A 15,824-nucleotide genomic window follows, 5' to 3' on the forward strand; every position below is an offset into this window, starting at 1 on the left:
TGGCTGGTCCTCCTTTTAATGGTGCTAAGATTATTAGTGAGTTAAAACCAATATCCTTTATAGAACTTCCTCTCCTTCTCTATCAGCCAGGATCAACTTCTGAGGTCTACAATGGAACATTCTAACTGATTTATGTGGTAATTCATTTTCTGGGAAGTGGTATAAATAAATTCTGATCATTGAGATGTGATGGAAAGTTCGCAAGGAAATTTCTTTGAGAGCTTTTCTTGCCCTGAGGCTGGGCCTGAAGAAAGGACACTCTTCCTTCCGACATTCTGATATTATTGCATAAGGATATAATGCTCAAGGTTGCCACAGCCAGCATGCAACCATGAAGGGAGATATTGGAACAAAAACTAGGCTACAGGGCACAGCAGGGACAAGACAGAACTGTGGGCACTTGATGATGTCATTATGCATCTAATGAAATTAAACCAGGAATTGTACTTCTTCCAAACTTCTTATGTGAGATAATAAATAGCCCTGTTTCAAAATTCTTACTTCTTTTTAACGAAATGGTACACATAGAAAATGATAATGTTTGTATAATATGCTGGCATAGATGTTCTATGAAAGCTTATACTATATGGAAAATAAAATGCACTGAGGAGGGAATATATTGATATAGAATTTATGTAAAATTTCCAAATTATAGCATTTCAAACATTTTAGTGAAGAACTCAGACTTGCTTTTGTGAACATAATATTTATTTTAATCAGAGATTTATGCTTAAAATGGCTACATGAAATTACTGACCATAATCTGTAATAATAATATCTTCAAATACTTGAATGTGACTGTCGACTAGAAATTTTGTGAAAGTAGTTGAAGAAATGTTAAATCATTAAAAAAGACTATTTAAAAATACAATAATTGGAATTGTATTTGATAAGTTCAACAGTTCATTTTTTTTTGTCATTGACAATTTAGTACTAAAATTTTTTGGATTAATGAGAAATGGATTTCTCATCTAACAAAAAAATTCACATAAAATACTTGAAAACCATGTGATGCTATAATTTATAGATACACTGTTAAAGGAGAGATGCTACAGCTAGCTCAGATGCTATTAGGTGGTTACAGTAGCTACAAATACACAGAAGCATCTCATATATATAAAGACAAATGTTTGGGCCACCACTTGGAGCTGTGCTACTAGGAGACCCTCCTTTACCTTGCTGCCCCTCCTCAAAACTCAGACTCTTCGGGCTATTCTCTTTGGGTACCTAGAACATGAACATTCCAGCAGTTTCACTGGGGAAGTCTCCCTTCAGTGGTGGAGCACCTCCTTGGCTAAATTCAGCAAGTTATAATGGTGCTGTGGAACCCACCCCCTCAGGCCAGCCTGCCAGGAGTCCCTGATGAGGCTTCTCACAGCAGAAGTCAGCCTGCAGAAGGATCCCAGCTATCTGCCTGAGGCTAAAAGTGTTGCTCTCTCACAGCACAGAATGCCATACCAGCCTCTGTTCCTCTCTTCACACCATCCCGATTTGGCTCTTCTTGTACTGTGGCTGAGCACATCTGAGCTGATGCCATACTACCTAAAAATAATTGCCTTTTACTTGTAAAAGAAATATGCTGTATGCCATTTCTAATTCATAGAGTGGCTAGCTTTTAGGTGATTACCAGAGTGAAGATTACATCCTTGATGAAAAGAAGGAATTCCAATAGAGCAGATGCTTTTGGTCACTGTGTGACCTTCCCCCGACCCCCTTCTGATGGAATCCTCAGCCCTGGTGACAGTTACGTGGAAGTGAAGCCTTGTCATGTACTGCCAGCACCTTCTCCCAGGCAGGTACAGATCAGAAGTGTGAAGGATGCCCAGAGGGAGAACTCGTTTGATGGTGAGAAGGACCTATGGAAGTACTCCAGCCTCTGGTCTTTTGAGAGGATGATTTTAGGCAGGTGTTCTCTACAGTTCTCCAGAGTCCTGGGCAACCACGCTTCTCTCGCACACAGGAGTGACCTTGACCATGCACTTCATTTTGTCTTTTCCTTTTGCCTACCTCTTGCCCTCCTTGTTCCCACACTCTTACTTTCCAGGATCATCTCTCAAATTAATCACCTGGATGTAAGACCTCCCAGACTCTGATTTTAGAAGAACCTGTACTAATTAATTTCATATTTGAATTCTTAACATGCGGGTTAGAATCTTGTCTAATAAATGAACTGATTTTTATGAGTCTCCCCAGAATAAAATTTTTATATTTGATGAGGATACTCATTTCTTAAAAATCAAAGGCAGTGTTATCTGAAGCGATTACACTGAAGCTGGATTCCCGCTGTGGCTCTGATGACGGTCCAAAACCCTGCATGATGTCTCATTAACGATACAGGCAGCCCCCGACGTGGAGCTGACAGTGTTTCTAAAAATAGTTTCTAAATTGACTGTTTGCAACTTGAAATGTATTTTCTAAGAGAAAATATTGCCTTTTCCAATGGAGAGTGTTCCAAATGGCAAAGCACAGCTCCAAGGCGAAGATTTATTCACTCCTGCTTTGCTTTGCCAAAGAAGAGGTAAAACAGTGCAGGAGCGGGCTTCTAAAGCATTCCCTTGTGAGGTAGCTATGCCTCAAGGTACAGTTAACAGTGAGAGGAACAGAGAGGATGCCAAAGTCAGAAGACTAGTACATGGAAGATAGCGATGGCCTGAAGCTACAGTTGGAAAAGTGTGACCATAAATAGCTATGCTGGATTAGACAGTGTTTCCCGAAATTCGTGTCCACAGTATTGGACATGAAGCTCGCCACCCGAACTTGTCTGGAAGCAGGGTCCTTCCATATGCAATTCGTTAAGATGAGGTCATATGGGTCCAGATCGACCAGTGACCGGCGGTGTCCAGACACAGACACACACACACAGCGAAGAAGGTCATGTATGACACAGAGAGAGACTGGAGTAAGGCAGCTACAAGCCAAAGAAAGAGCTCCAGGGATTGCTGGGCGCCACCCCAAACTGGAAGAAACAAGGAGGGGCTCTCCTATAGAACCTTCTTTCCTGGAGGGTATAAGACCCAACAGAAACCTTGGTTTCAGAGTTCTTGCCTCCTGACCTGCAAGCGAAAGATTGTTTTAAGCCACTTAGTGCGGTAATTTTTATGGCATCCCTCAGAAACTAATATAATAACTACCAAATACTTGGAAATGGGTCTTGAACCAAAACATATTAATCATTTATTTTCAAGTATCAGTTTTCTCCCTTATTCTCAAGGCGGGGGGCAAGTTGGGGGAGTACAGGAGAAGAGAGCAGTGGCCACTTCCTTGTTTCTAAATTTACCAAGTAGCTGGCACAGAACAGAATCTCTCATTTTACTTTCAAATGTGTATCTGATGTGGTAAGTTAAGATGTAAAGTAATGTAATGTAACTCCATGTCCAGAGTCAGGGTTCAGCTCCATCTTAATGTGTCAAGTAATGGGCATGAGGGGTATTTGAGTGCTTGCTGTCATTGTTCAGTCATGTCTGGCTCTTTGCGACCCCATGGACTGCAGCATGCCAGACTTCCCTGTCCTTCCATATCCCCTGCAGTTTGCTCAAACTCATGTCCACTGAGTTAGTGATGCCATCCAAGCATCTCATTCTCTGTCACCCTCTTCTCCTGCCCTCAATCTTTCCCAGCTTCAGAGTCTTTTCCAATGAGTTGGCTCCTCTCATCGGGTGGCCAAATTATTGGAGGTTCAGCTTCAGCCTCAGTCCTTCTAATGAAAATTTAGAGTTGATTTCCTTTAGAATTGACCAGTTTGATCTCCTTGCAGTCCAAGGGACTCTCAAGAGCCTTCTCCAGCACCACAATTCAAAAGCATCAAGTCTTTCACACTCAACCTTCTTTATGGCCCAGCTCTCACATCTGTAAAAGACTACTGAGTGATAACAACAGCATAATTCAATCATCTTCACAACAACATTATTATAAGGTTGGTCCTATTATTATCATCCCTCTTTGACAGATGAGGAAACTAAGCTATGTGGCCATAGCCAGGCTTTGATGCAGAAGCTGACTTCAGAGCCATGCTCTGGACCACTATGCTTCATGCCTCATGAACACTGGGATGCCACGTGAAATGATTCTTTTAAGTAAATAAAAATGTCTCAGCTATTCTCCTCACTCCTGACCCATCCTTACCCAGTTGCCTGGAACTTGTCTCAACTAAGTGTGGGGAATGATTTGCTCTTGATTAGAATATTGGAACATTTGATGCACTAAAATCTGCTCTGCTTGGAAAGTCAATGGCCAAGTACTTCGTTACCTAAGTCAGATCTAGCACACAGTTAACTCTTCCTTGAAACCTTTGTATGTGTTCTGCCATGAAATTGTCTTTCCTGAGGTGGTATGGGTTCCATGACAAGTCAAATAATTTTTACCTTTAAATAACTGAGACTAGTACTTGTGAGGTAATTTTATTAAGGGATCCTCACTAGTTCTCCTAATTTTTAAATGATTTGTTCGCATTTTGCTATTTTATTGTAGGCATTAATAAAAAAAAGACCCTACACCAAATCTGTGTATAACGTACAAGATTTGTTCATTTATCAATATGTATCCATCCACAAATAAATCATTATTTTCCTTTGATCACTTTTTGTACTTTTTTAGAGTAGAAACACTCTGTGTATTTGGTTTAGAACCAAGTGGTGTACTTGGTATATTTGTTGCTCAGAGCAGGTCATCTTTCAAGACACTCCTTCCCCACATGAGAAAATTCTTTTCAGGAATAATCATGAAATGAAATGAATGACAATAATGGCCAGAAGAAAACACAGTGAAATTTTTCCTCTGATGAACTTTGTATCACAGGTACTAGAGAAAGAACTGTATGTAAAGGGAGTGGCAATAACTCTGAGCCATAAACTTACACTGAAACGAATGTCGTCTGTAAGCTGTGTCCAGTGTGTCAAGAGTAGGCGTATCACTGGAAGTTCTACAACTTAACTTCCTGTAGAAGCCAGTGTTTCAGTCTTTTCAGTGTCTTCAGTGCTCAGTGGCTCAGTCATGTCTGACTCTTCCCGACCCCATATACTGTAGCCCACCAGGCTTTCCTCTGTCCGTGGGATTCTCCAGGCAAGAATACTGGCATGGACTATTTCCTCCTCCAGAGGATCTTGCTGACGCAGGGGTTGAACAAGTGTCTCTTGCTTCTCCTGCACTGGCAGACAGATTCCTTACCACTGTAACACCTGAGAAGTCCCATACAATTTTTTTTTTAAAGGATAAGTAACATAGTGTTCCAATTTGAGGCTTATCTATGTATTATGAAACACAACAGTAACAATAGCACATGTTTAGAACTTAGATTAATAAAATATATATTTTTTTTGAGGAAAGGAGTTTTATCTCTAACATTGTTGAGAATGGTTCAGCACATAGTAATAATAAAAAAACAAACATGTCATCTCTTAGTTGCCTTCATTTTTCTTCTTTAAAGGACAGAAATGGTATGGACGTAACAGAAGCAGAAAATATTAAAAAGAGATGTCAAGAATACACAGAAGAACTATAAAAATAAAAAGGTCTTCATGACCCAGATAATCACGATGGTGTGATCACTCACCTAGAGCCAGACATCCTGGAATGCGAAGTCAAGTGGGCCTTAGAAAGCATCACTAAGAACAAAGCTAGTGGAGGTGATGGAATTCCAGTTGAGATATTTTAAATCCTAAAAGATGGATGATGCTGTGAAAGTGTGGCACTCAATATGCCAGCAAATTTGGAAAACTCAGCAGTGGCCACAGGACTGGAAAACGTTCAGTTTTCATTCCAATTCCAAAGAAAGGCAATGCCAAAGAATGTTCAAACTACCACGCAATTGCACTCATCTTACACGCCAAGAAAGTAAAGCTCAAAATTCTCCAAGCTAGGCTTCAACAGTACGGGAACTGTGAACTTCCAGATGTTCAAGCTGGATTTAAAAAAGGCATAGGATCAAAAGATCAAATTGCCAACATCCACTGGATCATCAAAAAAGCAAGAGAGTTCCAGAAAAATATCTACTTCTGCTTTATTGACTACACCAAAGCCTTTGACTATGTGGATCATAACAAACCGTGGAAAATTCTTAAAGCAATGGGAATACGAGACCACCTTACTTGCCTCCTGAGAAATCTGTATGCAGGTCAAGAAGCAACAGTTAGAACTGGACATGGAAGAACAGACTGGTTCCAAATCAGGAAAAGAGTATGTCAAGGCTATATTTTGTCACCCTGCTTGTTTAACTTATATGCAGAGTACATCATGGGAAATGTCGGGCTGGATGAAGCACAAGCTGGAATCCAGGTTGCCAGGAGAAATATCAATAACTTCAGATGCAGTTGACAACACTCTTATGGCCAAAAGTGAAGACGAACTAAACAGTCTCTTGATGAAAGTGAAAGAAGAGAGTGAGAAAGTTGGATGAAAAGCTCAACATTCAGAAAACTAAGATCATGACATCCAGTCCCATCACTTCATGGCAAATAGATGGGTAAACAGTGGGAATAGTAACAGACTATTTTCTTGGACTCCAAAATCACTGTAGATGATGACTGCAGTCATGAAATTAAAAGATGCTTGCTCCTTGGAAGAAGAGCTATGATCAAGCTAGACAGCATATTAAAAAGTAGACACTACTTTTCCAACAAAGGTCCCTCTAGTCAAAGCTATGGTTTTTCCAGTAGTATGTATGGAGTGAAAGTTGGACTTTAAAGAAAGCTGAGCACCATAGAATTGATGCTTTTGAACTATGGTGTTGGAGAAAACCACAGTTGAGAGTCTCTTGGACTGCAAGGATATCCAACCTGTCAATCCTGAAGGAAATCAGTCCTGAATATTCATTGGAAGGACTGATGCTGAAACTCCAATACTTTGGCCACCTAATGTGAAGAACTGACTCATTGGAAAAGACCCTGATGCTGGGAAAGATTGAAAGCAGGAGGAGAAGGGGATAACAGAGGATGAGATGGTTGGATGGCACACCGATGCAATGGACATGAGTTTGAGTAGGCTCTGGGAGTTGGTGATGGACACGGAAGCCTGGCGTGCTGCAGTCCATGGGGTCACAAAGAGTCAGACACGACTGAGTGACTGAACTGAACTGAGTTTTTTCACAAAAATGTCCACCCTCTTCCCGCTCATCCCCCCATCCCCCCACCCCTCCATCCCCCACACACACAGGAAAATCATTGCTAGACTCTGAGCTGGTAGATTGAAACTTCTAATTTAGAAGTTTCATGTTGAAAATATGGCAAAATGGTATCCACTCTGCTTTGCTGGGATGCATTTTCCCTTAGACTGTTAAATATATTCCTCCTCCCTCACCAGTTAACCATCTCCAGGTGTTAAAAATCCAACCCTTGGGTCTGACAACATGTTTAGACTGACTTTAGGAATGTCAGCAATTTTCTGCTATGACAGTTCTACTTTAGACTTGGACTCACGATCGCTGTTCAGGTAAGAAGCCTCTCCAAATTCAGAAAAGCAGGGAGATGCCTAAATTGGAACAAATCAGCATGTATAAATCACTCTTTAAATGAGTCATGGAAAAATGAAGCTTGGTGAAGAGAACCTACTTTATTAAAGCTGAAATCAAAATTTATATCTAAAGGAGGCATGATGGGAGTCCCTAGAACAGACAAGTTTTTAGAAGGACAGTGTAACAACCTTCATGTTTTATTTTCTGAAGCAGCTGTACTTCAGTAACATGAAGGCCTAAAGAGGGATACTGAGTTTGTTTAGTTGATAACCTGAGGCCTGGACAAAATTCTCTTCTTGTTTGAACTCTAGCAGTTCCTTTTCTCACCTAGATAAACACAGAAGTCCTATGCCATGATTAACACTCAAGAGTTGCATAACCCTTCTACTTGCTCGTTGCAACAACTCTAACATTACTATAAATGTAGAGGGAGTGCAGATTCAATTTAAAAGTATTCAATCTGTTTTCCAAGGGTCTATTGTCATGAGGTTAGATGTGTCAAATGTGGTCTTCGCTAGGACAGATTTTGGATGCTGCTTATCTATTCTGCTTTTACTCTATTTAAAAAAAAATTCTGGTAATCATTTACTTCTTTCTTTACCCCATAATGGAGAAACAGACAATAGTCCAGATAACTAAGTGCTCAGGTGAGCCTGTTTCCATTTAGTCGAACAAGATAGCAGAAGCAATTGCAGTAATTTTCAATAACTTTTGTATTTAAAGAAGCCATTTTTGAAACATGCAGGCACAGATGCTGATAGTCATCCCCACTCTGTGAAAACTGAACTTTCATGAAATTCTCATACTCTCAAGCTTTAATGGATAGAGTAGAGGATTCCAAACTCTTTATATCCCCAGAGGGATATTTGAAATTGGGCTGTAATGAACATCTCCCGTTTGCATTAGGAGTACCCTTGCTCTGACCCCATGAGCATCCCCCACTGTTCTCTCTCCTCTGGCAGATAACCAGATGTGGCATGTTCAATATGGGCTTCCTTTCCTCTTGGCAGATCCTGAATGAAGCCAAGGGGAACAGTTACAGAACAGAAAATTGCCTATGATGGAACACTCTTTGGTGCTACATCTGATATGATTAACAATTTATTTTGGCAATGCCCGGGATGGGTTTCATATGGTTTTTCTAAATTCAGCAGGACTCCTGCCAGGAGAATCAGGAATAGTACGAAGTAATCCAGGCTGAGGGAGAAAAAAAAATGTGCCATCTTGCAAAGTGTTTCATAGCCTCGACTCTGTGATCTGGAAACCAGCTATTACTTCAATCCCTCTATTTCCAACTGCTCTTCAACCCTAGTCTTACTAGTCTTGAGTTGATGGATGATTTTATAATCAGCAGTGTAGACAACCTAGAGGAGAAAGGCCTGTAAGAAGAGACTTAAAACATGTGGCAACCAAATATTTTGCAATATGTAAGTATTCTTAAAATATGGATATTTCATCCAAATCATCATCTTTAAGAAGTACAGTTGTGTGATATTTTGGATTTCAGAGTTAATGCCTCTTACAGAAACTTACTTTCAGCTGAAAAAGATGGTTGATCTATTATAGAGGAATGCTTCTTTCCTGGAGTTGATCTTTCCATCCATGTGGAAGGACTTCCACTGGCATTACATTCTTGAATTTTCTCTGCTTTCCATCCTTTATTCTTCCTCAGGGTGAATTTGAGGGCTGAGCATGCATTCTTGAATTCCTTCCTCTTCCCTTTCTCTTGGGAAGAAGCCCACTTGTAGAGAGAACAAGTCATTATTGCTCTCAGACACGGAATAAGTCATCAGTAGGGGAAGCCCAGTGGCATGGAGAGATGAAGCATGCTTTTAACTGTTAGAAAGACTTAGGAAGCCCACTTAGAGTGATTAGCCATGGTCTTAAATTTAACATTATCAATAATAAAGGTGATGGTTTGGTTCTCTACCTGCCTTAACCCCTTGTTTGACTTCTCGGTTCAGAGCATGCACAAGAAAAAGTCGTGCTTGTTATTGGTTCCCCACAAACCTCAACAGATTCTTAGTAGGTTTCATCTGCCAGAAACTATATTTTCATATTGTTTTCGACTTAACTTTCAGGTTAATCAATGGATTAACATTTCCTTTACTCTCCAGTGGATTAAAAGAAATAGTTTAGTATTCCATTTTGAGCTTATATAGATAAACGGACCCTCGAAATCAATAAGACTGAGGTACGGAGAACCATTTGGCCTTTACATTTTGCTATAACCCTTGTGAGTTCCTCTTCCATTCACTCAGAGCTTCAAGACTCTTCCATATTTCCCTCTACTCTTCCTGTGACTTAGATTCTTAGGATCATACTGAGGTATATAAAAGCCTCTCTATCTGGCTAGCAGGTAGGTGGGCCTAAGATTGTCAGTGAGACTCTGGGTTTTGATCTTCAACGAGATGTTAGGCAAGAAAGGCATGACCACAATTAAATATTGAAACTTGAGACAGGAAGAGGGAAGCCAAGAAGGAAAGGATAGATTCCGATTTTGATCTTCAGCTAAAAACTTTGAAATTAGTGTTTGTTGTAAGGACATATTTGAGAGTTTCCAATATCAAAGATATATCCATAAATAGGACCGTTCTCTGTGATTATAACAACCAATCAATAAAGAAAGGTCCTAACATTATTTGCTTATTTAACTTACATGCAGAGTACATCATGCAAAATACCAGGCTGGATAAAGCACAAGCTGGAATCAAGATTGCTGGGAAAAATATCAATAACCTCAAATCTGCAGATGACAGCACTCTTAAGGCACAAAGAGAAGATGGACTGAGGAGCCTCTTGATGGAAGTGAAAGAAAGCAAAAAGGCTGGCTTAACACTCAACATTCAAAAAATGATCATAACATCTGGTCCCATCACTTCATGACAAATAGATGGGGAAACAGTGGACACAGTGACAGACTTTATTTTCTTGAGCTCCAAAATCACTGCAAATGGAGACTGTGTCCATGAAATTAAAAGACGCTTGCTCCTTGGAAGAAAAGTTATGACCAACCTAGAGAGCATATTAAAAAGTAGAGATATTACTTTGTCAACAAAGGTCCCGCTAGTCAAACTATGGTTTTCAGTAGTCATATATGGATGTGAGAGTTGGACCATAAAGAAAGCTGAGCACTGAAGAATTGATGCTTTTGAACTGTGGTGTTGGAGAAGACCCTTAAGAGTCCCTTTGACTGCCAGGAGATCAAACCAGTCAGTTCTAAAGGAAATCAGTCCTGAATATTCATTGGAAGGACTGATGCTGAAGCTGAAACTCCAATACTTTGGGCATCTGATGTGAAGAACTGACTCACTGGAAAAGACCCTGATGCTGGACAAAACTGAAGGCAGGACAAGGGGATGACAGAGGATGAGATGGTTGGATGGTATTGCCAATGGGATGGACATGAGTTTGAGCAGGCTTCAGGAGTTGGTGATGGACAGGGAAGGCTGGTGTGCCTCAATCCATGGGGTTGCAAAGAGTCGGACGTGACTAAGCAACTGAACCAAACTGATCAAAGCTCTTGCATCCACAATATCTCATTTGATCCTTGCCCTGTGAAGTAAATGCTATCATTCCCATTTTATGAAAAGAGCTTGGTAAACTGCGGCCCAGGGGGATAGAGTAACTTGCTCAAAATTCCTCAACTATTAGGTATTATATTCAACACTATGTATTTTGACCTCAAACATGGTGATCTTTTTACTGTACAACTGCCTCTGTGCCTATACACTTCAGAATACACGAAACTTTGGTATATTTAAAAGAAGTAGATAAAACAGCTGGACTTAAAATAGTTGCATTTTCTTATTAGATGTATTGTGGACAACACAGTCTATTTCACTCCATAATTTGAAAAATGACTAATAGTCCTTTGATTCTATGATGTATAATGATAAAGAAAATGATACAGATCATACTGGAGTACTGGTGATGTAGTGTTATTGAAAAGACATTAGAGCCTCCTTCATAAATCCTTGTCATTTAATTTTGAAAATTACACTGCTGAGGATATATCTGTGTGTGCATGGGCAACTGAAACCTGATGTCAACCAAGTTCCATCTTATCCACTTGTTAGGTGGTGTAGGATATCCGACATCAATAAATGGAATCCTGGGGCTGTAGGAGTCCATGGAGAGGGTTTTCCAGAACATCCATTTGCTTAAATGAAGAATAGTTTGTTTGATCTCCGATGCAAGAAAGAATGAGGTTTGGGGTGAGACTGGTTGGATGGAGGCCTGAAAAACAATTTGGCGTCATGGAGAGGAGGCACAGATGTGGTACCAGAACGTCAGTGGGTACCCATGACTAAGGCCTAATTGACCACACATTTGTCTTTTGTCCCTTGTTCCCCAAATGCCTTGGATCTTGACTCTGCTTATCCTCCATCATCTTTTCTAAACAATCCAAGCTCTCTCTGCCCTCTATGAAAGTCCAATTTTACTTTAATGCTTGTAAATTTCAAGCACCAGCATCATCTGCACGTGAAGTGTAAGGTCAAAAGCTTATATGGGTATGGTAATAGCTCTTGAAATACAACCCTCGAAATGTACATAACTCTTTATAAAGCCCTTTTATGTATAGTATTTTATTTGGTGTTCACAATTACTTCATGAGGTAGGCAAGGAAGATGTTGAGGTTTGCAGAAGTTAATAACTGGCGAAACTATCATCATCTACTATATCTTTAGGTCTTTTCCTTCTCAACAGAGATTCATAAGCCTTTGCACCAATGGTTCTTAAATATCCATGGGAATAACTCTGTAGTGATGATAAAAAATATTCCCGTCATTGTAAAGAAATTAAAAAAAACCTGTACAATTATATTAAGTCTACTGAAGCTAACACTGTATTCAAGTGCAATAAAGTAACTATAAAAATGCTTTGCTTAAAAGACAGCACCCTAATTAAGATTTTTAAGAGGATGGAGCATATGAATACATCTATTACACAGGATTTACTAGAACTCATTGTACCCACAGCAGTAGAGTGAGACCAGCTGTTGCCTGAAATATAGCAACAGTCTTATGAAGTGGAAACTGGATATTTCAGTGATTCTTGTTAAAAAGCAGAAGAGTGCCTGTACGTTACCTTAATCCTTTCTTTCATTGTGTATCATTCAACCAACTTTCATAGCACCTTCTGTCTTCCAGGTTCTGCATTAGTGTGCAGTCTGTCCTTGAATATTTATTTTATGCTTAAATTTGTAAAGACTCTTTGCAGCTTTGGCTCTGTCCTTCTCTAAAAATGGCATCTTTATTTGAAAAGTCTTTTGGCTTTTAATGGCTACAAATTCAAGTGATTTTTGAGTTCTAAAAGTTTATTGTTTTTCTCCATTTCTTGGGAATGGGATTCCTGAGGCCCACAAAGTGTTCTTCTCCATTCATTGCTTTTGGTGCCTATGACTTTAGCTGAGTGAGTGAGTGAAAGTCGCTCAGTCATGTATGACTCTTTGCTACTCATGGACTGTAGCCCACCAACCTGGAATGCTCCAGGCAAGAGTACTAGAGTGGGTAGCCATTCAGTTCTCCAGGGTGTCTTCCGCCCCCAGGAATCAAACCCAGGTCTCCTGCATTCTTTACCACTTGAGCCACCAACACTTGGTTAATTGCCAGTGGTCTTGGGCTCCTGCACTCTACTTTATCAGAGAAGCACCTTATCAACACAGTGTGCTGGGAAATAACCTGACCTCCTGGTAGGCTTTCATGCCTCACCTCTCTGTGGCTGCTGGGTTAAAATGGTGAAGAAATAGGTCTATGCTGGCACCAAGTGTCATGGTCAGAAAGGTTGAATATTATAATCCAGACAGGAAGACAAGGCTCTAAGTCCACCTGCTCCAAGAAGCAATCTCCAAATGGCCCATTGTCACTGGTTTCCTTGGAAGAATCATCTCATATTTAGGGGCTTGGTTTGTTCTGTGTTGCTCTCCCAGTAAGAACTTTCTTTCACCAATTGTGTCAGTTGCGTGGATGTGTGAAGCAAAGCCAGGGACTCTGGCTTCACTCTTAGGGTGCGCGATGAGATTCTGCACAGGAAAAAGAAAGTCATAGTAAATATTTAAAGCAGAAAGAGACACTGGCTTAATATAGGAAATTAAGTGCTAACAAAATTCTTGGAAGGGCTGGAGAGGCAGAAATCAGGGGACAGCTCCTGGCCTTTTGGCTTCAAAATCAACAATTGTAGCTATAAGCCGGAGGTCAGGAAAAGGTTGTTGTTGATGCCAGCTCTGTTCCTGCCACCAAGCAGAAGATGTGGAGTCTGGATGCTGCACCTTACTTTTGTCCACTGTCTCATTTATAGGAAAATGGTCACCTTCTCTCTTCTGCCTTCCAAACCTCATGCAAGTACATTTCCCTGGCAGACCTTAAATCTCACCCAGAAACCTAGCTGCTTTTCAGACATGTTGTTGCTTAGTCACTCAGTCCCATCCAACTTTATGACCTTATGCACTGCAGCATGCCAGGCTTCCCTGTCCTTCGCCATCTCCCAAAGCTTGCTCAAACTCATGTCCATTGAGTTGGTGATGCCATCCAACCATCTCTTCCTCTCCCCTTTTCCCCCTGCCTTCAATCTTTCCTAGCATCAGGGTCTTTTCCAATGAGTCAGCTCTTCGCATTAGATGGTCCAAGTATTGGAGCTTCAGCTTCAGCATTAGTCCTTCCAGGGTTGATTGCCTTTAGGATTGACTGGTTTGATCTCCTTGCAGTCCAAGGGACTCTCAAGAGTCTTCTCCAGCACCATGGTTCAAAGACATCAGTTCTTCAGCACTCAGCCAGTTTATTGTCCAGCTCTCACATCCCCATATGTGACTACTGGAAAAGCCATATCTTCGGTCATACGGATGTTTGTTGGCAAAGTAATGTCTCTGCTTTTTAATATGCTGTCTAGGTTTTGTCATTGCTTTTCTTCCAAGGAACAAGCATCTTTTAATTTTTTGGCTGCATTCACCATCCACAGTGATTTTGGAGCCTAGGAGGGAACATAAATGAAAGTAGGAATAGGTGCTTTATACCAAAGATAACACCCAGCATGGGGCTTTGATTGCTATTTAGTGGCCCTGTTTGCTTTTTTTTTTTTTTCCACAGGAGTATAGGGAAACTCTTTTACAAATGGAAGTTCCAGTTGGACTCCATTGTCCCAAATCCTAGTTAGACTGAGAGTTCTTGAGAAAATCTCCCAAAGTGATATGCCTCAAAATGTTAAATCTACCAGACCTTACTATGGTTCTTAGTTTGCCTGTTCCTGAGGATTTGTCTGTTACTCTGTAACATTCCACATGATGCAGGTCAAGTAACAGGATTTGGAATTAAGACTAAGGCTTGAGTTTCACATCCACCACTTTTTATCATTAATTTAATATTTCTGAGCCTCAATTTCTTATTCGAACTTTGAAGAAAATAAGCAGATTATTAGTATTGTTCAGGGGAATAATGACTTTCCAAACTGTAAAGCTTGTTGTAGAGATTGGAAGTGCTGGTGGTTGACAGTGCCTGCTGCATCCCTGGCTAGAAATGGTTCTCAACCTGACAGTCACCTTACCCAAGGGCATGCCCCCTCCTGGGACAGCCTGTGTCCAGTGACTGGATAGTGGGGGTGAGCCTCCTCAGCTCAATTCAGGGCAACTCTGAAGAGCCCCCCAGCTCTAGAGCTCCCCATAGGATCAGATGATGACGATTCAAGTTCTTCCACTGCCCAATCCTGCATCCCTCACCCTTCACAGATGTTGATCCTGGAGGCTGCTCCACCCAAAAACCTCCGGCACACAAATCTCTGTCTGTCTGTTTCCTAGGAAACCCAAACATCAACACTGGTTTAGCAGAAAAGGATCACAGAATCTCCAGGAAGGCCAGCAAGCCAAGCGTGGAGAATGTGTTCTAAAAAAGAAAGTTCCAGATGACTGCATAAACAGCTCCAGTGGAAATGCTTCTGCTTCCCCCTGTACGTTTGGCATCACTGACGCTATTAAGAGCTGTCCCTCCTGGCTCTAGAGTGAATGTGGCTGCAACTACCTTCTCCAGAATGGATGGGGGTCAGAAGCAGCTTTATGTCTCTAGCTTCCCGCTCGAAGTCTGGAGTGGAAACCAGGTCACCTGCCTGCACTACAGGAAATCCATAGAGGAAGGAAAAACTCACAAAGTGGGGACTTCTTCCAATGCAGGGAGGAGATTCAAAGATGCTGGACTCACCAAAAGAGAATGGCAAGAGCCCCATGGAAGCATCATTGTGATGTTATTATGGGGTGTATGGGAATGGGTTCTTGTAAATAGGATAATTACATTTTCTCAGAAACCTTATGAGGTCACATTTTACCATGTAATTTATCAGAGCAGCTGAGTAGCTATTTGGGGTTAGAGATACACACAAATGTTGGAAGTACCTT

The sequence above is a fragment of the Moschus berezovskii genome, chromosome 5, assembly GCF_049115385.1.
Source record: "Moschus berezovskii isolate FMDL1 chromosome 5, NW_MosBer_1.0, whole genome shotgun sequence".
NCBI classification, from domain to species: Eukaryota; Metazoa; Chordata; class Mammalia; order Artiodactyla; family Moschidae; genus Moschus; species Moschus berezovskii.